The sequence below is a fragment of the Convolutriloba macropyga genome, chromosome 11 (genome assembly GCF_964194025.1).
Source record: "Convolutriloba macropyga chromosome 11, txConMacr16.3, whole genome shotgun sequence".
NCBI classification, from domain to species: domain Eukaryota; kingdom Metazoa; phylum Xenacoelomorpha; order Acoela; family Convolutidae; genus Convolutriloba; species Convolutriloba macropyga.
The window spans coordinates 41,074,326-41,099,628 of record NC_134478.1 but is presented as its reverse complement, the minus strand read 5'-3'; the positions used below and the strand labels follow the sequence as shown (position 1 = coordinate 41,099,628).

General features: G+C 33.9%; 1 pseudogene; it reads right to left on the bottom strand.

Annotated features, from left to right (window-relative positions):
* Window positions 1-8,979: 8,979 nt before the first annotated feature.
* Window positions 8,980-24,647, bottom strand: LOC142349128 (charged multivesicular body protein 4c pseudogene; annotated as a pseudogene).
* Between the last annotated feature and the right edge of the window lie 656 nt (window positions 24,648-25,303).

Sequence of the window (25,303 nt, the reverse complement as noted above, 5' to 3'; positions counted from 1 at the left end):
GGCATTATAATAAGCGAAGATTACACTGAAAATATCGTTTTATAACAGGTTTTTCTCTCTGTACAGCCGACAGCTTTCCTAAAAGTAATGGACTACACTTTAATTGGTTTAAAGAATACGCACTTCTTTTTGGACTACATTTTAACTGAGGTTCACTGGAGGTTCACTGAGGTTGGCTGAGGTTCAGAGCAGAGCAGTTGAAACTAGTTTATAAATCACTAAAAAAACTGGATAATGATAATCGTCGAGTTAACCTCCCTAGCTGTCATTTTGCAACATTGAACGGCTTAATTACAACAAACCCAAACTGTAATATCACCACTAGAATCGAAAACTTCCTTAATCGGAAAGCTTGCAGCACCTAAAAATCTCAAATAGTTAAAATCATTAAAATATATTAAGTACCAAATTGCAACGGCTATAGAAAATACACTCTACAATCCGAACCTGGAAACCCGTATCAAATGCGATGCGTCTCGCGAATGATTAGGTGCACCTTTAGAGCAGCGTTGACCTACGAGATGGCATGCAGTAGCATTCGCATCACTTTCCCTTATTAGCAATGAGGAGAGATATAGCAAGATGCCTCATTGGAATTAAAGTTAAAAAATTTATGGTTGTAAATTAAAGTTGTAAAAATATATTTTGAAAGAATAATACAAATGTTTAAAAGACCATTAGGTTGTATGAAAATGCATATGAATCCGACACATTTACAATAAAAGCTTCAACTAAAGCAGTAGTGTATTAGTTACGTATCCGCAAACAAAAGACCAAGAGATTATCCCCCTTCCAATACATTCTCCGCAGACAGCCAGATACACCACACATTAACATAAGTATTGAGTCTAAATGCACTGCTCTATCGGATGAAAGTGTTTTAAATCAATAATTAGACAATGATACCGTCCCAGTCGCGGAATTCCTAGACAACAGAGGCCGGGTCAACATCGATAAAATCCCTCTTCTCATGGACGATACCATGACGCGGGACCAATTTGATACAAGACAGAGATACAATGGGCAGCAGTAAAAAATCTGTATTGCGGTTCATTCGGCAAGCCAAACTGACAATTTCCAAACCCAGAACGGAAAGATCGCAAGAACTGAAAATTATTCAGAAGGTGAACGAACGGTCAAAACGGCATCTGAAAGGGTTTTACTTAAGAGACGTTTTGGCCTCAGGATCGGTGGTATCACGAACATTCCGAACGACTTCTGTCATCAATGAACCTGGCTTTACAGAAGTGTGTTTGCGTAAAAGTTAAATTGCGAAATTTGCACACATGCCGAAAAACACTCACCAATGTAACAATACGCAGAAACACTTCTATTACGTTACGAGACAATTACTGAAGAAAAGATCAGTCAGCACATGAAGGAATTAAATAAAAATATAGAGGAAACAAAGATTTTGTAACTGGCATCCAGACAAAACTTCATGCATATCCTCGGCAAAGACGAATGTTTTGAAATCTAGTTCGTCCCGTAAACCTTCAGAGCCCCTGCTTCTATCACCGCGTCGCAAAATCACTTCACATGTAGCTCACTCGTCCTCCACAAAGGCCAGCCCTTCAAAATCTACAGAAGAACGTCAAAGACGCGCCCCAGATTATTACAATTTTGGTAGAAAATGTATTGTCAGCTCAATAAGCGGATCCCACGACATTGGTGAACGAAAAAGATTGAGACGCGATAACCCAGTCAACCTATCAATAGTAAGCCCCCTGATCTTTGAATTAAACTTATCAACACTTATGGAGACTACGAAAGAGAACTACCTTGATGTTAATTTAATTTAAATGCATTTGTCTAAACATTTCACGTTCACTCTTTACTCGTTCGTTTGTTTGCTTGAAGCACTGATTGAAATTTTCAATTTCTTAAACTCATTCTTTCGCTCCACATTCTGCTGCTGTCACTTTGATATCCGGATGGTGATTCATTTCTATAATTTGAAAATTTTCTTGAGGGCTGACACTTTTGATTGTCTTATAACGATTGGAATGGCACATTCAAATCTGTCTGCCTTTGAAGTACATTTGTAAACTATTACTATTACCAGCTATGAAACCAGTAAATATTAAAAATTCTATTTATGATAGCCACTAAATCTTGTTAATATATACACACACATGCATATATATTTATATATATATATATATATATATATATATATATATATATATATATAAATTTTTATTGTAATTTCCATACCATACTCAGTTAATTTTCAGAATTTTTTTGATATATAAATTTTGGATAAATTTATTGGTCACATCATTTAGTTTCACCTCTTATCTAGAGGGAAGTCACCATTTAACTCTGGCCACTTGTTGTTGTTGATTTATTCATTCTTACTTTGATAATCTTGCAATTCAGTTGTTCTCTCAAATCTTTTCGGTTTGAGCAGATTCAGCTTATTATTGGAAACGTTTCACGTTTCCGAAGTAATTAAATAATATTGGAATCGCAAAAGCTTTCCACTTCTATCTCGACAGTGAAATTTTACCATTATTAAGTGAAACTGGATTTGAAGCACAAATCCAATTCTGTGAAATACAACCCGATGCCCACACGATTACTCATTTGCAAACAATGAGTTTCACAATCTAACTGAACAAAAATAAAGCTTAATGAGCCCAACGTGTGCTGTGCATAGTTTTTGGGTACCATAGGGAACCTTTCTGTCAATTTGTTTTCTAATCACATTGAATTGATGTATATTGAAGATCCCGTCTTGCTGCGTCTTGATTGATGACAATTTTTTTGATTTCTAACCAAATCATGTGCAATTTCAAAATATTTCTGAACTCTTTGTTTGACGGGTCGCCATTTTTGGCAAAACTAACACCAAACTTCTCAGCCTCTTTTGCCTCTTCATTGAATGTTGTTCATCATTGTTCATATATATTTATTTCATGTTCGTGACTGTTCGATAGCGCAGATGGAACGTTCATTTCATTGTTCGAGAATCTGTGTGAATCAACAAAATTGCCACTTTGGAAATCTTGTTATTTCTTAAAATTGACAATCTGATGGAGTTGATTCGTGCTAGAATTCATATGCATGTCAGACTGCTATAGCAATGAAAGAAGGATGAAGCAATGCTTCGTGTATTGTTGGAGAATAAGTAACGCAAAACATTTGGTTTCATATAATTTTTCAACAGAATCGGGCTTTTCAGAAGAGTAAATTCTCTCCAAAGATTTGATTTACGTAGTTCATGCAAGCAGTCTTTGAGTTACCATATAGTCTTCATTCAATTTTTGCACAAAAGTTGTCAACTAATTTTTCAACAAGCCAATTGTCAACGAAAGGCTACAGAAGCAGGCAAAATTTTTTAAACGGAACGCCAAGCCAGGGTCTCAATTTTCAATGGAAAAAATCTTACTTTTTCAAGACATTACGCATTCCAGCTGCTTGGATCAAAGTATTAACTGAAATCGAACTGTGAGACGGCGCAAATTTTAAAAACCGATGCGAAATGAACAAGACCGCAGAAACCAAAAAACACTATATTGTTTTTTTCTAAATCTTCCATTGTAAATTTTGCTACAGATTAATACAGATTACTATGCGCCCCAGATTATTACAGTTTCAATAGACATAGTAATGTCGGCTCTATGGGCGGATCCGACGACATTGGTGAACTAAAAAGAATGAAACGCGAGAACCCAGTCATCGGATCAGTGAAACACGAGACGAGAACTTGCCCGCCAATGGATGAAGTATGTTTGTAAACTATTACTATCACCAGCTATGAAAACCAGTAAATACAAAAACTTCTATCTGTGATAGCCACTAAATATTGTCAATACACACACGCACACACACACACACACAAACACACACACACACACACACACACACACTATATATATATATATATATATATATATATATATATATATATATATATATATATATATATATATATATATATATATAATATAAAGAAGCCAGTTGTCAACGCAAGATTACAGAAGCATGCTTAAACGAAACGCTTGGCCAGAGTCTCATATTTCAGTTGCATCTTAATTCTACAAGACATTACGCTTTCCAGCTGCTTGGATCAAAGTATTGACTGAAATTAAACGATAAGACGGTGCAATTTTAAGAAACCGGTTCGAATTGGACTGGACCGTAGAAAGCAAAATGCCCCATTTTTTTGATTTTCTTCTAAATCTTCCATTGTATATATTGTTAGCTTTTTCATCTTTTTTTTTGCACTATCTAAAATAAAATTATATTAAATCTGAAATCTTAAATCCTCGAAAAAGACCTCGACAAAATCTTCGGAAATTTTTCAGACAGATTATTGGTCAATTTTTGGCGTTTCATTTGACGATAATATTTTATAGATCTTTTGGCTTTGTAAAACTCTGACAATTCTACTGTCCATTCAGTGAAACTCAATAATTTTGATCTTCCATCAACAGATTGTTGATTTAACCAATGGTCCCTAATGAAATTGGAGTTTTAACCTTAAAGTTTTGCTAATTAAGAGCGCGGTTCTGTTATCAAACTCATTTTTCATGAAAAAATTAGGACTATTTTTAGCAGTTATTATGAAAAAGCAATTTTAAAAAATAGAAAGTGTTAATTTTAAGAACATTTTTTGAAGACAATTGGCTTGTTTGAAACAATTACTCGTAAGAAAGTAACAAGTGTGGTTGTCAAACAAATAAGGAGTAATTAAACACGGCAAATTTGTTGGTCACGTGTTTTTTCGATTTTTTTCAAATTCAAAAATACTCTGTAATCAGTATTTTTTGTTTAAAAAATTGTTTTTGCAAAGGTTTATTGTTTTTTATATGCAAATTACAATATTCTTCTCCCTTTTCTTCTTAATTTGATTAGTTCAATAGTCAATACCAACATGAAAAAAATTAATGCTGACCATCATCATGAGACCAATAATGAAAAACAGCACGATTGAATAAGCTTCAAAAATCCAGGCCATGAGCTATTGATCAAATCCTCTCTGAAATATTTATAAAGACAAAATCTCATTGCAGATGGGAACAACAAGTAATAATGAAGCGGGAATCAAGGATTTCAAACAGAAAAAATTTTTTTAATGATTTATAAGTGAAATAAGTTTAAATCTAATTTACTGAAATTTGGATTGAATTTTGTTTAATTGTTCTGACCCAATTAAGGGGTAAGAAACTATATACTCAAATTGTTTTTGTTCAGGTTTTTTTATTCGGTCAATTTTGGCTGATTGATATAATCAACGTAGAGTGTTGCGACTGATATCATTAGAAAGCCCTCAATCGCAGAATATGAAATTAAAAAGATTTTTTGATTTTCGTTTTTCACAATGAGTTATCGAGTTTTGTGAATAATAGACGGTATTCCGTTGTCTTTATTCACATTTTTCGAACAAATTTTGAAAATTTTTTGATTTATATATTTTTAAAGATGGTATTGGTTTCAGTTTTAAGGATAAAGTTGGCTTGCCGATTGGTTTTGTCAGAGTTTTTTTTTAAAGTATTTGCTCAATTTTTCGAACGTCAGACCTTTTTAAATCAAAAATGGCTCAAAAAATGCTTTTGTATCCAACTATGTTTAATTATGCCCAAAGTACAGACCTATAATCTGGTGTTACAGCCTTTGAAATCTCCAAAACGGCTAGAGTTGTACTTTGGATTACTTAAGGAATCTTGGTGAAACAAAATACTGCAGGTTTTTGGAAAAATTAACTCAATAATTATACAAAAAGCATCAGATATTCTTGGTTCATTGACATTACCTTTTTCTAATTGATCTATTTTGCAGAAATATGGAATAATTAATTAATTTTTTTTGGACGCACAGCAAAATCAGGGCTTTGTTTGTACTCATGTTGGTTTCTTGCAGTCAATAATTATTCGTATTATATTGGCGCGGGGTCTATTGCAAAATAATTTTGCATATTGTTTTTTAGTGACTTCTGACTAGAATGATTTCAAACCCAAACCCAATCAATGAAAGATCTTTTTTAAATCAGAATTTAGCCAAATTAATATATATTATGTTTTCAGCATAAAGCTCTTAGTTTTTATGGCTTTGACAATGTTTTTTTAGAAATTTTAAAATAATTCCCTTGTTTTGCGTGCATAGTTTTTGCATACTTTATTGTCAAATTTTTGCAGCCTCTTGACACCGTCTTCTTGATCAAAGACTAAATTTTTTTAAGAGCTAGAGGTGAACCTGTACAATGCTTTCAGTTGTTATTTAAGGCCTTTTATGACTTAGAGTATACTTTTTTAATAGAAAGTCAGTGAGGTTTTAAAGACTGCCAGAATGTGCAAAAGAGCTTTAACGGCTGCAAATCCGCTCTCTCACAAGCAATATTGTAGTTTTTTCGTTTTTACCTCTCATTGCCGTTCTTTTTGTTCTCGTGGGTCACATTCCTGACAATCAAAGTCTTTAATGGCTTCTAAAGATTTTTATGTGAATCTTGTTTTTAAATTAAGTTTTTAACTAACCATTTTAATGTGTTACAATTAATTTTTTTGAAGAATTTGTTTTTGCTATTCCCAATTCTTTTTCCTATTGTCATCAAAGAGCAACCTTGTCGCACCAGACCTCAGCAAAATGATGCTCCAAACAAAATGTGTGCTGTTGATTAAAATTTGTTTGTTGTCCTCAGAGCTTAGAAATCTGTTTTCATAAAAACTTCGATACTGGTCAGTTTTTGCGTTTCAAAAGACCCTTTACAAATGAGGCCTATTTAAAATGAAAAGAGACAAAAAGAAAATGCAGGGAACTTTATATTCAATTGAATGTTTTATTGGTTTTCAATGTCTTATAGTTTATATAAATGACTACAACATATTGGTTTCAACAAATTGTCTGTAAATTTTCGGGTTCTGCTCGTACTTGTTGATCTTTTGTTGTCCCACTAATAAAAAGCAACACTGGCTGCCTTAGCAGTTGCAGGTTAATCTGTTTAGATTATAAGTTGAAAGCTTATGGTTTGTTTGAATTTTTGAAAACATTTGTTTTAAAAAATCTGTGGATTTTTGAGGTTTTGTTATTTTTATCTTATTTCTGTCAATTTTGTAGCTTGCTATCTCTAACGATCTCTCGCATCTTCTTTTTGATGAACCCAAATTTATCGCCACCTTATAGCACCAATATTGTGGACCCATTGGCGTTGGCAAAAAAATGAAGAGATTTGATGTTCTCCAATTAACCTATCGTTTTAACGGTTGCGGAATCACTTTCTTTTTTACATTTAATTAGTTTTTTCGATTTTGCCGTTCTTTTATCGTCGTCTGACATATTATGGATAATGACTTGTCTCAATTGCTTACTATGAAATACAAATAAATATTCTTATTAACTTGGTATGAGTTGATTTAGGTTGGTTTTAATCAATTTAAAATCGGTAAAACTGTTAGAAATCGCTTTTGATCTTCTTTGTCGGCCTGTTACCGGGTCTCGTTGTTGACAGTTCTTATATCTTATCCATTGAAGATCAACTGTAGTACAGGTGAATTTAATTATTTCGAGTCTTAACTGATTCAGTTTCCATTTTTTTTATTAAGTATTTTTTTTAAAATAGACAACAAGTTTTTGTCGTAATTGTTGTTCGCTCTTATTTGAATTTCATGTTTGTCTTGTCCAGTGCTCTCATTAATGGCAAGTCTCATCGGCTCTCTAATCCAGCATTATTTTTTGTTGTTTGTTCAATGATATGTGAGTTTTTGAAAGTTTTCTCTCTTCCTCATTTGGTAGACAAATAAATCAGAACGTGGATAAGCGGGTTCGGAACATTATGTGCTAACGCACATTACCGACCCTCCTTGTTTTGGTCTTCTACTCAAACGGTAAACAAACAATGCTTATTTTGATCACTTGAACTTTCGTCGCTGAAAAATGACCCATGTTAAGCAAACTGGTCCATTTACGGTCTATATCCTCCAAAATTTTGAAAGATAATAAATAAAAACTACTTGAATTGTCTGCAGAAACTCATTTAATAGATAACACTATTCGCCCATTTTTCTTACATATTTGTCAAATAACTTTCTTACAGTATGCTAGGGGACAAGTTTAAGAACACGGATTGTTTTTAAAGACGAACTCAATGCTGCCAAAAAATACCCAATAAAAAGTCAAAGAAAGTATTGGAGTTTAGCTTCCATTATGGAGTTTAAAATAGTTCTTAGCTAAGAAACGCCAATAAAGCAATTCCTATATTGTTCAAAGTATTTCTCATCTGTGAAACAAAATTCAATGAAAAACAAATCTGTTCTAAATATTTTTTTAAGATTACTATGTGTAGGAGAATTGATCAAAGATGCTGAAAAATTACGAAATAATTGCTAATTGGGCGAACGAACCGAAAAAAACAGGAAATGATTACGCTGAATATTTGCTCAAGCCTTTCAATTGCGTAGGCTGAAAAAAGTCAAGAACCAGAATAATGAGTCATTTTTCAGAAAATATAACACATGAAAATGGAGACATTGGCCACCGTTACAGAAAAGATGACGTTCTAATTTGAATTGCTACTCAATGTTCGACAAAATGTCTAACAATAACACCACTCATATTATTCGCTCGGCAAAATTAAACTCAAGAAAAAAATGACCTGAGAGTATAAGTCCCGCAAATAATGTGGTTCAAACGTAGATGGGAGTGATAACATTTTCAATTAAAAAGTTACTATTTAATGTAAGAGGATTTCAACATAACACACTTTTTCCTGCATATCCAACAACTTTTTCGTAAATCTGCAATGAGTAATTTACATTATTAGCTCATCGATTTGATATGAAAACAACAGGATAATTTTTCGCAAACATTTTGAATCTGTTTTCCCCTGGAGTGGAATATGAACGTGAAATTGGTGCTTTGCTAAGCTATCTTACTCTCTTCTTTTAAGGTATCATGAGCCGCATTTTAAATGCAAAAAACCTGAATTAATTTACTCACACTTTCTTATGAAAACAGTTTTGCTCCAGGGGAAAGGTAATAGATCCAAATTTAATTTTCACTTGGATTGCGCAAAGGCTCTCAATTCATCCATATCATCGTCTTCGTCCTTGACGGCGGGCAGACTTGACGTAGGTACACTTGGCAGAGACTCTCCAGGCACTGGTGCGATGTTCAGCATCTCCGCATCCAGGTCTTCATGCATCAATTCGTTCAACTCCGCCTCCAGGTCGTCTTCATCAAGGTCATTGGCTCCGTAGCCGATCTGTCTTGAGAGGGCATCGTTGATGGTCTCGCCCTGTTGGATCTGTTCTTCAATGTCATACATCATGTCTTCCAGTTTGTCCAAATTGTTTGCTTTCTGAGTTTGTTGCAGAGATGTGGCTGCTTGTTGCATAACTTTGCCTACCTCGGCATTGAGTTTAGAGTCCTCTATATGATCCTGTAACTCACAACTCTAACTGTGAACAACTTTAAAGAAGCAAGAACATCTATTGTTTAGTAAAAAAAACGAAGAATGGTTTGTTATTTAACCCAAATCCAAGAAAAACGATGTCTGTTCTAATTGATCGGCAAGATAACCCAGGCTGAAGTGAGCGAACCTTGACCACTCTGTTCAGACTGAAATGGGTAGCGCCGCATCGGGGTATCAGACCCAATTAAGTTGCTACTGGGGGGGGGGGGGGCTAGACAACGTAGACGCAAGGGTGTTTTGAGATCACTAAAAAGTGTCGTTTCCTTTTTTCAATGGCATCTGAAACTGTTGGAATTTATTAAGTAATCTAATTTTGGTTTTTTTTTTCACCCGAAATTTTCTCTCAAAAAGTTATTTTTCGATGAAATCGTCGTCATAAACCAGAAAACTCAATTATATAGACGATTCCAAAGTCTTGGAGATACCCAATGAATAGGATGTCCAAGATACATTCCAACTTTTTTTTTGAATCTGAAACATGTAAATTCGAATAACCCCAAGGTTAAAGTTACATATTGTAATATTATAAATCAATCATACTACATCTTTCCCTTGAATAACTAAATATAATAAAAAACTAAGGTTCAGTTTCTAGTTTTCGTGAATTATTTTATAAAAATAAAATTTTAAAGCCGTCAAATTTTGTCCATTGGAACTCGTTCGTGTCTTTTTTGCATCTCTTCCTTTAATTCTTTTTAAAAATTTTTTTTTGATGTTTGCTTTCTAGGAGCTCTTGGAAGTTTATTCCATTTCCGAACGAAGTTTCTTATAATTGAATTTTGACTCCATTTTGATTTACATTTTGTTGTGAGAGAAAAGTCATATGAACGATTATTTACTCTAATTTCAACGTCTCCGATTATTCTGAATTTCGTTTGGTCTTGATTGTTTGTTTGTTGGACAATATCGAAAAGTCTAGTTAATGAAATTTTTGCTATTTGAAGTTCTGCGGGAAGTATTTTATTTTCAAGAAGCAGTTTATGAGCACTGTCATAATTTGTTCGAAAAAAGCAAACTTTTTTGCCCCATCTAATTTGTTTGTTTATTCTGTCAATTGAGCTTTATGCTTTATGCTTTATTTAAATAAACAATATCGAAAAGTCGAAAATTCTATATAATAAAGTTTTTGCTATTTGAAGTTCTGCGGGAAGTATTTTATTTTCAAGAAGTAGTTTATGAGCACTGTCATATTCTGTTCGAAAAAAGCAAACTTTTTCGCCCCATCTAATTTGTTTGTTTATTCTGTCAATTGAGCTTTATGCTTTATGCTTTATTTAAAAAATTATTTGCTTTTTTATAATTCTGGTTTTTTCTACAGTCAAAGTTTGTGCCGTTCTCAAAGTTGCAAAATATGAGAAAAGTTGTTATGATTTAAACTCAAGAAATTAGAGAAAAAGATGTGGACTATCTGTACAACTTTTTCAGACTATCTCTACAACTTTTTCCAACTAAAAACAGAGGTTTTTTCAAATTTTAGTACCCGAGTCTGACGCCAATACTAAACTATTTTCCATGCAAAAAACAAACTTGCAAAATTGGCATAATTTACAGTGGCAACAAAAAATTTCGAGTTAAGGTCATTTTCTACCTTCATTGCTTTTAAAAACAAATTTATTTTGTTCGGATGTGTTATCTATTATAAGAACGCAATTTCTCAACAGTTTTATTACAGTTATTTTTTGATGTTTTAACAGCACAAAATATTGACTCAGAATATATCAATAACAAATAAATAGAAACATTCTGTTAATCAGAAAAAGAAACAGTCTGTTAATCATTCTGTTTTCTGAATTTTCCTTCTTTATCAGCTTATCAAACTATTTTTACGAAACCGTAAGTTTTTAAAAATGATTTCACTTTCTGAATAAAAAAGACTTCAGGTTCAATTTGATGGACCTAAAAAGACCGAAATTCAAAAGACCGAAAAATATATGAGGCAGAGAAAAACATTCCGACCATTTCGTTTTTTTCTTGCCAAAAATACATACAAAACCAACATTATTGAGGATAACTTTTTGGAAATTTTTGCAGGGACACAGTTATACGATTTGCATTATTTTGAATATTAACGACTAACAAGGCGGCTTGGTAATGTGCGATGGCACATAAGGTTCCGACCCCGCCCATCCACAGTTTTGGCATAATTGTCTACCAAATGAGGAACAGATAGAAAAACCCAAAAATTAATTTTTGCGAAACCCAAAAAAGCCCGTCTTTTTCAAAAAATTCTGTATGAACGATAAGACAGCCTCCAAAGCAAATAACTCAGTAGAGCCAAAATTGGTGCATTAGATTGCTGTGATATGCCAATATTAAGAAAGCGAGTCAAGACGAACAGCAAAAACAAACAAACAACAACAACAAACATTAATTACATCAAAAAATTTATGTCCATCTTAAAAACTAAGTTTAATAACAAAGTCAACATACCATCCGATAAACCTAAAACTAATAAAAATAATTTCTGGTTATCACCAGAAAACATATACGACCAGTCCATAAAAAGGTTTGGTAACAATTATACAAAAAAGAACAAAAACAGTAAAGTAAAAAAATTAACATATTTTTTGAAACAGGTAACTTCAAAGTAATATATACCATTAGGAATCAATTAATATTACCAAAAATTTACGATTGCCACAGCTTCTATAGAAGGGCATTAGGACCTGTCCTTATTCATTTTTTAAAGCGGCTAAAAAGAACAACAAAAAAAAAACAAAATTTCAATTGAAACTTGCCAGAAAACGCTGTCAAAACCGTCAAGCCATATTTTGGCCCTCAAAATATTTTTGATTGCGCCTTCTTCAAACAGCGATAATGTGGTACGTGGCCATTCATTAGTAAGACTAGGTAACAAGCAGACAAAAAAGCGAAGTGCTAAAGTATGTAATACTTTCAACTTTTTTCGAAAAAAAATTACATTCAATGTCATGAAAGGCATTAATTACAAAAAGAACTATCTAAATAAGGTCGTTTATTCATGAAAAAGGATCCCTCGAGATCTGCAATTATCCATAATATTTCATGCATCTGCAAAAAGAACGTCAAATATGACAAAAATCAAATTAATTTACTTTTTTGTAAAAAACCGGTGTCGAAGCCAGTAAGGTCATAAAAAATACTTTAAAAAAAAGATTTTGGGACACCAATCCCTTTTATTCCCTTGACACCCATAATTTCATATTTGACCTGTAATTAACTAACGAGATTAGGTAACAAAAAGAAACTTAAAAAGAACAAAATTGCGAAGCTAAAAAGTTTTTTTAACTTTGGAAAACGATTGTTTTCAAAGTCATGAAAGCCATCAGCTATCTACTAATATCATAATATCAGTTCTTCTATTCTTCCATGAAAAGCCAATGAAGACTTTCACTATACAGGAAATTTCATACGACCAAAACGACAAAGTATAAATGACAGTTAAAAACAAAATTAAAAAATTCAATTGATTTCTTCAAGCAAGAGGCGTCGAGGCCGTTAAAACGATGATGTATATCTTTCAGGATTTTATATTTTCAATTGTGCCTTAATTTGAACGCTAATAATGTGACATGAGAACTGTCAATACTGTGATAAGGTGACAAAATTAGAAAACGTGAAAAACTGGCAAATATCAAAACACAAAAAATCTGAAATCTTGTAGTATCAAAGCCAGAAAACAATAACTTCAGGCTTAAAATTGCAAACGAGAATAAATGTTAAATCAGTAGAAAGAAGGAGCATTCTTTTTGTGCTGACACTCAGCTGGAAGTTCAACAAATTAAGAAAAAAATAGAGGAAAACTTAATTAAGCCATTATTTATTAAAAGTCAATTATTCTTAAAAAAAGAAACGACCATAAACTTTCAAGTAAAAAACTAAATGCATTAGCTTGGAGCTGCTTAGCAAGCGAATTGGTTGGACCTATCACTCCTGAGCGTTGATTTGATATGTTCTGTTCTTTATTATTAAAAAAAAGGTCTTCTTTTTAAAAAAAAGACCGACTGATTACAACCCGATTTTTTTGGGTTGTAACAGTCCAAGAATGGCTCAAAACTAGCCCTGCTAATGCTTTTTGTCCATTAGGAACAATTGATTTTTCGAATGTTGTAGATATAGATAATTTGTTAATTAAAAACTCAAAAAAAATTCTGCATTTTTGATAATCAACGAGTAAAGTTAGCAAAAAACGGCAAAGTTTTAACTACAGAGGGCTCTCAGCGGACTCTCAAGTAGAAAAAGCCCCCCTCTGAGTCTACAAAGAGTGTATGAGTGTTGTTTGGGGGTGTACTGTCGGCAAATTTATTCAAAGTGGACTAAAGTAGCTTATTTCGTGCTGTTTTTGATAAAAAAAGGCTAAATTTTGAAATGTTTATCCAGATTTTTTGATCAAAAAAATTATATCAAAACAATCAACAATGCTTGTTTCTCTTCAAAAATAAAATCAACGACACTATTCTTAAAAATTATAACAAATTTTAGCAAGATTGACGAAAATTTAGGCAAAAATTCCGGAAAAATTGAATAAAAACAACGTGAATTCACTCTACTTTTCTCAGAAGTTTAAACCTCGATAACTCCCCGTAGAAAACGAAAATTAAAAAAAAATCTTATAAATTCCATATTCTACGCTGGACGAGTTTTCTAATGATACCAGTCTCAACTCTCTACGATGAATATATCGATCGGCGAAATTTCACGGAACAAAAAAAAACCCATTTGAGTATATAGTTCCTCCCCCCTCAAGAGGATCGGAACAATAAAACTTATTGGTCAAACTTTTCGAAGGCTGGTGTCGGCAAAGGATATAATCATTGAGATTTGGACTGTAGCTTAAACTCTAATTTATAGTCAATCATTCGCAACGTTTCTTCCTCAATGTACAACAAAACTAATAGGTTTGCTTGAAATAGCACATTAAAGCAGCTCAGAAAAAAAGTTTCCGTGTAATTATAAACAAACTCTCCGAACAATTCGTGTTAACTTATCGAATCTATTTTCTGTTACTATTTAAACCGTAAAATAAAAAAAATTATGCCCATTAGAAATCTAATAAAGGTTTTTATTCCGAATTTCAAGAATGCTTTTTAAATTCCCAGGCATATTTGAAAATGAGAACGTAAAAATTTCCAAAATTCAAACCTTCAACATTCCCCGGAGAAGTGAATAACAAGAAAACATTCAAACGTCGATGCAGTTTTTAAGACATTTCATTCATAACACTTTTGGATTTCGCTTTCAAAGATTCTGATCGCTCAAAATTTGCTTAACAGAAAAGTCATGCTGGTATAAAGCTCCTAACCGTCAAATAAATTGAAAAGTAAACATGTAAGAGTTTGAACATACTCGTGATGCTAAAATGAAAAGGAATTTAATGAAATTGAAATTCTTTTTTCCAAACCAATTCGACAAATGATGAGCCAGAAAAAAAATAATTTTCCGTCCAAAAATTTCATAACAGAAAGTCAGAGTTGAAAAAATAAAGGAACATGGCTGGACGAACCCTGATCCACAATTGAGCGTATATCCGGACTCTGTATGTTTTATGAACCCACTTTCAAATTGTGTTGTTACTATGTAAACAGCATTTGCATCTGAGGGCGTAAATGGCATAGGCCCTCTAAGCTGGAGTCCGAAATAGAGTAGATACCAATATTCACTTGTTAAACAACTCCAATAAATGACCAATAAATGACCAATTCAATTGACCAATTCAATTAATGAATGGGAATGGGCTTGAAAAAAAAACACCCATATCAAAATTTAGGGAAAAAATAATCAACCAGACCCAACGTACAGAACAAACAGCTGCTGAGAGAGCGCGTGTTTTTGAAATACAGTTCTCTGTTTACTACAAAAAAAGATTAAAAAATTTATTGCCTCAAAACCTTTTTGCTCCACTTCCTCTATCGGCAAGACCAAAGTCAGAACTCAATTCTTACTTCAAAAACAATACAAGTAAGTAAACAGGTCTTAAGAAAAACAATGTCAGGATGAGTCAGAACGAGATAATTTGACCGAAAAAAGGTCCCAGGGACAGCGACGAATAACAATTCAACTTATATGAACTTTATCAATGAGGCTTGATATTATAGGGTTGCGCATAACAAACCACCAACTCGGCGAAATACTTCAGAACTCACATACAGTTGTAACCAACATTTGATAAAAAGTCTCTAGGTTTTTCAAAGGCCAATAAGCGATAGCAGAACTTATATTTGAGAATGAGAACGTAAAAATTTTTCAAAATTCAAACCTTCAACTTTCCTTGGAAAAGCGAATAACTGAGGAAAAATTTCAAACGCTGATCCAGTTTTTAGGACATTTCATTCGTAACACTTTTGGGTTTCGTTTTCAAAGATACTAATCGCCCAAAATTTGCTAAACAAAAAAAGTCAGGCTGGTATAAAGCTCGCAACCACCAAATAAATCTGGGCGAGTTATAACAACAATTTGTACTGTACTAACGGGTTTAATCAAATTACAGATGAAATAGCTGGCCAGTTTCCGTAGCTGCCTTGCAACTCCAAATTTCCATATGATGGACTTCAAATGAATCGATGTCAAGATTTGTTTCATTCAATAAAATTGTGCTCAGCAGCCAAAAGCAATTTAAGAGGCAATTAAAACAAAAATTTATGTACACTATCCCTACATTAGGTGTAAACACTTTAGCGTTATTTTACACGGATTGTTTTTTCTCTTCCTATATTTATTTATAGTTAACACGTAACAGTATGTGTTTTGTCTTTTTTAAGGAAATTCAATTGGGAGCTGAAAAATTTCCCCTCCCTTTTAGAATTAATAATGACGTCATTTCTCGTTATTTTTAATGTGCACTTGTAATTTTATTATGAAAACTCGTCTATTTTCGCAGAAAAAAATTGGAGCAGGATGAAAAAATAACAATAGAAAATGTGATGACATTACAAGTTATTTTGTATTCCAATAAGCATTTAGAGTTCAATCTGCGTAAAACAACCAGACAAAGACACGAGGGTCCATACTAAACTTATTACAACAGTACCCCGATGATACTCAATCACGCCTACGTTTTTGTTCTGTATTGCTGTATTGTATTGGGTTGTTTTTAGCTTCGAATCAATTTTATGGCAGATTTAAGTAGAAATCTAAAAGCTGCGCTGCTGATAGTAATCAAACACAATTTTATTGAGCGCAGCAACCTTGGCTATTAAACCTTCTTTAGCTCTTCAATAGTTCGAAAATTAAACATGTAAGCGTTTGAAATAATTAAACATGTAAGCAGTTTTATGAACCCACTTTCAAATTGTAATTGTGTTGTCATATTACTCGTTACTACGTAAACAGCGATTGCATCTGAGGGTGTAAATGGCATAGGCCCTCTAAGCTGAAGGCCGAAATAGAGTAGATCCCAACACTCATTTATTAGGATATTTTCTGCTAGCGCCCCCCAGCCTTATATAGCCGTTAAATTTGCACCCCTCAAAATCTAAGTTTTCGCGAATTGTGATAGCGATGTTTGCATTTCATTGAAACAAGAGTGTCTAGGTAGATTGAAGGCACTTTTAGAATTGCCACATTTTTGCTCCACTTCCACTATCGGCGAAACCAAAGTCAGAACTCAATCCTTACTTACAAAAACAATCCAAGTAAGTAAACAGGTCTGAAGGAAAACAATGTCAAGACAAGTCAGGACGAGTTAATTGAACAGAAAACATTCACCAGGGACAGCGACGAACAACAATTCAACCTATATTAACATTATCAATGAGGATCGATATTGCAGCTTTGCACATAATAATGTATTCCGCTAACTCAACGAAATACTTCAGAACTCATATAAAATTGCAACCAAAATTTGATAAACGTCTCTAGGTTTTTCAAATGCCCATAAGCGATTAAAGAACTGTAGGAAATCATCTAGAAAGTCTGCTGAAAACAGAACCTTACCAAAAGTTTTGAAAGGCATCTGCAAATTTGTCAGAAAATTTGTCAGAATCAGAACGAGATAATTTGACCAAAAACAGGTCCCAGGGATAGCGACGAATAACAATTCCACTTAGATGAACATTTCAATGAGGCTCGATATTGTAGCTGTGCACATAACAAACCGCCAACTCGGCGAAATACTTCAGAACTCATATAAAGTTGCAAACAACATTTGATAAACGTCTTTAGGTATTTCAAATGCCCATAAGCGATTACAGAACTTATATTTGAAGATGAGAACGTAAAAGTTTTCCAAAAATTATACCTTTAACTTTCCCAGTAAAAGTGAAAAACTGAGGAAAACTTTCAAACGTCGATCCAATTTTTAGGACATTTCATTCGTAACACTTTTGGTTTTCGTTTTCAAAGATACTGATCGCCCAAAATTTGCTAAACAAAAAAGTCAGGCTGGTATAAAGCTCCCAACCACCAAATAAATCGGGGCAAGTTGTAACAACAATTTGTACTGTACTAACGGGTTTAATCAAATTACAGATGAAATAGCTGGCCATTTCATCTGTAATTCCGTAGCTGCCTTGCAACTCCAAATTTCCGCATGATGGACTTCAAATGAATCGATGTCAAGATTTGTTTCATTCAATAAAATTGTGCTCAGCAGCCAAAAGCAATTTAAGAGGCAATTAAAACAAAAACTTATGTACACTATCCCTACATTAGGTGTAAACACCTTAGCGTTATTTTACAGGGATTTTTTTCTCTGCCTATATTTATTTATAGTTAAAACGTAACAGTTTGTGTTTTCTTTTTAGAAAATTCACTTAGGCGCTGAAAAAATTGCTCTCCCTATTAGAATTTATAGTGACGTCATTTCTCGTCATTTTTAATGTGCACTTGTAATGTCATTATGCAAACTCGTCTATTTTTTGCAAAAAAAGTGGAGCATTATGAAAAAATAACAATAGAAAATGTGATGACATTACAAAGTTATTCTGTATTCCTATAATCATTTAGAGTTCAATCTGCGTAAAACAACCAGACAAAGACACGAGGGTTCACACTAAACTGATTACAACAGTACCCTGATGATACTCAATTACGCCAACGTTTTTGTTCTGTATTGTATTGGGTTGTTTTTAGCCTTGAATCAATTTTATGGCAGATTAAAGCAGAAATCTAAAAGTTGCGCTGCTAACAATAATCAAAAACAATGTTATTGAGTGCAACAACTTTAGCTATAAAACTTTCTTTAGCTCTTCGATGGTTCGAAAATTGAACATGTAAGCGTTTGAACATAATCATGATGCTAAGAATAACAGGAACTTAATGAACTTGAAATTCTTTTTTCCAAACCAAGTCGACAAATTTTCAGCCAGAAAAAATATTTTTCCGTCCAAAACCTTCATAACAAAATGTCAGAGTTGGTTGAAAAGGTCAGAGTTGGTATAAAATAATATGGCAGGACAAACCCTGATCTACAATTAAGCGTATATCCGGATCCTTTATGTTTCGGCCTCTTGTATGTTTTATGAATGCGCTTTCAAATTGTATTGTTATATAACTCATTACTACGCAAAAAGCAATTGCATCTGAGGGTGTAAATGGCATAGGCCCTCTAAGCTGAAGGCCGAAATAGAGTAGATCCCAACACTCATTTATTAGGATATTTTCTGCTAGCGCCCCCCAGCCTTATATAGCCGTTAAATTTGCACCCCTCAAAATCTAAGTTTTCGCGAATTGTGATAGCGATGTTTGCATTTCATTGAAACAAGAGTGTCTAGGTAGATTGAAGGCACTTTTAGAATTGCCACATTTTTGCTCCACTTCCACTATCGGCGAGACCAAAGTCAGAACTCAATCCTTACTTACAAAAACAATCCAATTAAGTAAACAGGTCTGAAGGAAAACAATGTCAAGACAAGTCAGGACGAGTTAATTGAACAGAAAACATTCACCAGGGACAGCGACGAACAACAATTCAACTTATATTAACATTATCAATGAGGATCGATATTGCAGCTTTTCACATAAGAATGTATTCCGCTAACTCAGCGAAATACTTCAGAACTCATATAAAATTGCAACCAAAATTTGATAAACGTCTCTAGGTTTTTCAAATGCCCATAAGCGATTACAGAACTGTAGGAAATCATCTAGAAAGTCTGCTGAAAACAGAACCTTACCAAAAGTTTTGAAAGGCATCTGCAAATTTGTCAGAAAATTTGTCAGAATCAGAACGAGATAATTTGACCAAAAACAGGTCCCAGGGATAGCGACGAATAACAATTCCACTTAGATGAACATTTCAATGAGGCTCGATATTGTAGCTGTGCACATAACAAACCGCCAACTCGGCGAAATACTTCAGAACTCATATAAAGTTGCAAACAACATTTGATAAACGTCTTTAGGTATTTCAAATGCCCATAAGCGATTACAGAACTTATATTTGAAGATGAGAACGTAAAAGTTTTCCAAAAATTATACCTTTAACTTTCCCAGTAAAAGTGAAAAACTGAGGAAAACTTTCAAACGTCGATCCAATTTTTAGGACATTTCATTCGTAACACTTTTGGTTTTCGTTTTCAAAGATACTGATCGCCCAAAATTTGCTAAACAAAAAAGTCAGGCTGGTATAAAGCTCCCAACCACCAAATAAATCTGGGCGAGTTGTAACAACAATTTGTACTGTACTAACGGGTTTAATCAAATTACAGATGAAATAGCTGGCCATTTCATCTGTAATTCCGTAGCTGCCTTGCAACTCCAAATTTCCGCATGATGGACTTCAAATGAATCGATGTCAAGATTTGTTTCATTCAATAAAATTGTGCTCAGCAGCCAAAAGCAATTTAAGAAGCAATTAAAACAAAAACTTATGTACACTATCCCTACATTAGGTGTAAACACCTTAGCGTTATTTTACAGGGATTTTTTTCTCTGCCTATATTTATTTATAGTTAAAACGTAACAGTTTGTGTTTTCTTTTTTAAGAAAATTCACTTAGGCGCTGAAAAAATTGCTCTCCCTATTAGAATTTATAGTGACGTCATTTCTCGTCATTTTTAATGTGCACTTGTAATGTCATTATGCAAACTCGTCTATTTTTTGCAAAAAAAGTGGAGCATTATGAAAAAATAACAATAGAAAATGTGATGACATTACAAAGTTATTCTGTATTCCTATAATCATTTAGAGTTCAATCTGCGTAAAACAACCAGACAAAGACACGAGGGTTCACACTAAACTGATTACAACAGTACCCTGATGATACTCAATTACGCCAACGTTTTTGTTCTGTATTGTATTGGGTTGTTTTTAGCCTTGAATCAATTTTATGGCAGATTAAAGCAGAAATCTAAAAGTTGCGCTGCTAACAATAATCAAAAACAATGTTATTGAGTGCAACAACTTTAGCTATAAAACTTTCTTTAGCTCTTCGATGGTTCGAAAATTGAACATGTAAGCGTTTGAACATGATCATGATGCTAAGAAGAACAGGAACTTAATGAACTTGAAATTCTTTTTTCCAAACCAAGTCGACAAATTTTCAGCCAGAAAAAATATTTTTCCGTCCAAAACCTTCATAACAAAAGGTCAGAGTTGGTTGAAAAGGTCAGAGTTGGTATAAAATAATATGGCAGGACAAACCCTGATCTACAATTAAGCGTATATCCGGATCCTTTATGTTTCGGCCTCTTGTATGTTTTATGAATGCGCTTTCAAATTGTATTGTTATATAACTCATTACTACGCAAAAAGCAATTGCATCTGAGGGTGTAAATGGCATAGGCCCTCTACGCTGGAGGCCGAAATAGAATAGATCCCAATACTCATTAATCAAAAAATGGTCAATATATGACAGGGGATGGGCTTGAAAAAAATAAAACACCCATATCAAAATTTAGGGAAAAAAGTAATCAAACAGACCCAACTTGTAGAACAAACAGCTGCTGAGAAAGCAAGAATTTGAAAGACACTTCTCTCACTCTACTTTTAGAATAGAGATAAAATAAATTTATTGCCATAAAAACTTTTTTGCTCCACTTCCCATACCGGCGTGACCAAAGTCAGAACTCAATTCTTACTTCAAAAACAATCCAAGTAAGCAAACAGGTCTTAAGAAAAACAATGTCAGGATGAGTCAGGACGAGTTAGTTAAACGGAAAACAGGCCCCAGTGACAGCGACGAATAACAATTCAACTTACATGAACTTTATCAATGAGGCTCTATATTGTAGCTTTGCACATAATAATGTATACTGCCAACTCAGCGAAATAATTCAGAACTCATATAAAGTTGCAACCAACATTTAATAAACGTCTCTAGGATTTTCAAATACCCATAAGCGATTACAGAACTTAAGGAAATCATCTCGAAAGTCTGCTGAAAACAAAACCTTAACAAAAGTTTTGCAGGGCATCTGCAAACTTGTCAGAATATTACATTCAAGAAAAATAATGTACTAAAATTCATTACAACAGAACCATAAAAATAGGAACAATAGCACGCTGTCGTCGGAATTATATTCGCTGAAGTTGTTGAAATATAGAAATAAAAATCTAATTTGTTAGGAAAAAATGATCTGAAGAGAATTGAAAGAAAAACAATCCAATTTTTGAAAGCTGGATGTAACTATCCATATTATTTACATAAGCTACGTTGCTTTCAAAAGTTTTATGTCAGATTATTTTCGAGTGGTAATTCACAAACCATTCAGAGACCGAAGAAGATAATTTGGATCAAAAGTTATGTTACCATAACCAGACATAACCAAACCCAAACCCAAACCCAACCAATAAGAATTTGGTTACATTTGTACTTACAAGAAGTTGGTCAAGGTTGAGTAGAATTCCGTCACAGTGTTTCAGCTGGTCTTCGTATCTCTTCTTCTGTTTCAGTGCCAAGAGTGCTTTTCGTTTGTTACTCTTAGCGTGCTCTTTCGCTACTTGTGTCTCTTTGTTTATAAGTCTTTCTAAATGCTCTTGCTTCTTCTCTAGAAGTTCTGTCCAAAGGAACCATGCTTTCAATATAGACCGCCTGATTGGCCGACAGAAGTTGTAGCCAACAACCAAATTATGAGAATTTAGGCCGACAACCCGACGGCATACCAATTGCAATGATTAGACGAATTGTTCTCTCGTCCTCTCTCACTCACGACCCGGGCCGAGGAATTTGGCCAAAATTATGTAAGATCAACGGCAACTAGCGTTGACAAGTCGGAAAATTCACCGCAATTTTCTTACATAATTTTGCGTTGAATGCGTTGAATTTAAAGACAAAAATTCAACGCATTCAGCGCAAAATTATGTAAGAAATGGCGGTGAATTTTCCAACTTGTCAACGCTAGTTGCCGCTGATCTTACATATTTAGCGTTGAATTTAGCGTAGATCTTACATATTTAGCGTTGAATTTAGCGTAGATCTTACATATTTTTGCGTTGAATTTAGCGTTGATCTTACAAAAAATCAACGCGTAGAAATCTTGTATGGGACTCGAGCCACTGACCTCCTGTTTACTTGTCGCCTCTTCTACCATTGCGCCACCGTACCTTGGTTTCCTTAAGAGCCGCAATCCTTATAAAGCGTAGATCTTCCATATTTTGCGTTGAATTTAGCGTAGATCTTACATATTTCGCGTTGATTTTAGCGTAGACATTACATATTTTGCATTGAATTTGGCGTAGAACTTGCATATATTTCGTTGAATTTAGCCTAGATCTTACATATTTTTCGTTGAATTTAGCCGAGACCTTACATAATTTCAACGTATTCAACGCATTTATCATGTGAGAAGTACTGCGAAAAATTTAAAAATTTTTTTATGTTTTGAAAAAAATTTGAATTTCTAAAATGGTCTTAAATGGTTTTTGCACCGTAAGAGAGCAAATGGTTATTTTTGTGAAGTATATGGGTCGAAACAGTAAAAAAAATTCATTTTTCGAAAAAAAACTATAAAAGAGCACTAAAAAAGATTTTTCTCACCTGTGCAGTATAGGGTTGAAACAGCTAAAAAATTAACTTTTTGAAAAAAAACTTGAAAAATTTGAAATCGTAAAATGGTCTCAATTTTTTTGCAATGAACAACCGACTTTTATGATCTCTAGCCACCTAAAAATTAAACCAATCCTCTTCCGCCCTCCCCCCCCTTCCCCCCAACAACACCCCCTACACCTCATACTCCAACGCTAAATATGTACGATCTACGCTAAAATTCAATGCTAAATATGAAAGATCTACGCCAAAATTCAACGCAAAACTATGTAAGATTAGCGTTGAATGCGTTGAATTTATGTAAGATCTACGCTAAATTCAAAGCTAAATATGTAAGATCTACGCCAAAATTCAACGCAAAATTATGTAAGATTAGCGTTGAATGCGTTGAATTTATGTAAGATCTACGTTAAAATTCAACGCTAAATATGTAAGATCTACGCCAAAATTCAACGCAAAATTATGTAAGATTAGCGTTGAATGCGTTGAGTTTATGTAAGATCTACGCTAAATTCAACGCTAAATATGTAAGATCTACGCCAAAATTCAACGCTAAATATGTAAGATCTACGCCAAAATTCAACGCAAAATTATGTAAGATTAGCGTTGAATGCGTTGAATTTATGTAAGATCTACGCTAAATTCAACGCTAAATATGTAAGATCTACGCTAAAATTCAACGCTAAATATGTAAGATCTACGCCAAAATTCAACGCAAAATTATGTAATATTACCGTTGAATGCGTTGAATTTATGTAAGATCTACGCTAAATTCAACGCTAAATATGTAAGATTTACGCTAAAATTCAACGCTAAATATGTAAGATCTACGCCAAAATTCAACGCAAAATTATGTAAGATTTGCTTTGAATTTATGTAAGATCTACGCTAAATTCAACGCTAAATATGTAAGATCTACGCTAAAATTCAACGCTAAATATGTAAGATCTACGCCAAAATTCAACGCAAAATTATGTAAGATTAGCGTTGAATGCGTAGAATTTATGTAAGATCTACGCTCAAGCGTAGATCTTATATAAATTCTACGCATTCAACGCCAATCTTACATAATTTTGCGTTTTTTAGCGTTGACACCTCGGCCCGGGGAGCTGCATGGGAAAATTATGAGAAGTTATAGTGAAAGAACATCTGAACAAGCACTGCGAGAGCCACAATGTCTTCGATAACTCCCAGAGTGCATACAGAGCTGGCAGATCCACAACAGAAAACTTGCTATGCCTAACCGAGCACATCTACAATGAAGCCCTTTGGAAGCAGCAAACAACAGCAGCCTTTCTTGATGTGCAACAGGCGTTTCATGCAGTATGGCATAAAGGCCTTATCTACAAAATGAAGATGAACCAAGTTCCTGCCTGGATCACAAAGTGGACAGTGAGCTACCTCAAGGACCGAGAGTTAACATTGACTTAACAACAAGCTGTAGCTTCAAGCTTCAAGCCAAGGCGTTCCTCAAGGCAGCGTTATTAGCCCAACTCTTATTAATGTCTAGGTCAGCAGACCTGAAGTCTCAACTGCCAAAGTCTCTCAATATGCCGATGACATAGCTATCTACACAAGTAGCAACAACCGCAAAAATGCAACTTTTAAACTTCAAAAGGCGCTCAATTCATTGGATCACTGGTGTAACCTCTGCAGAATAAAGATCAAGCCAGATAAGACTAACTTTATTTTGCTGACAAGAAACAGCGAAAAAGACCTACAAATTTTACTTGAAGGCGTAAAGCTGAGTCCAACCAAGACAACTAGGTTCCTGAGAGTTGAGCTAAATAACAACCTTACGTGGGCAGCACACATCAGAAAGGTTGAAACAAAGTTGTTTGCTAGAATCAATAGTCTCCTGATGCTCAAAGCAAATGGTGTGAGCTCTAAGTGCCTTTTAATGCTATACAGATTAACGATACGTCCAATCCTACAATTCACCGGCATGGGCGAATGCTATCAACCACAACATTAAGAAACTGCAAGAT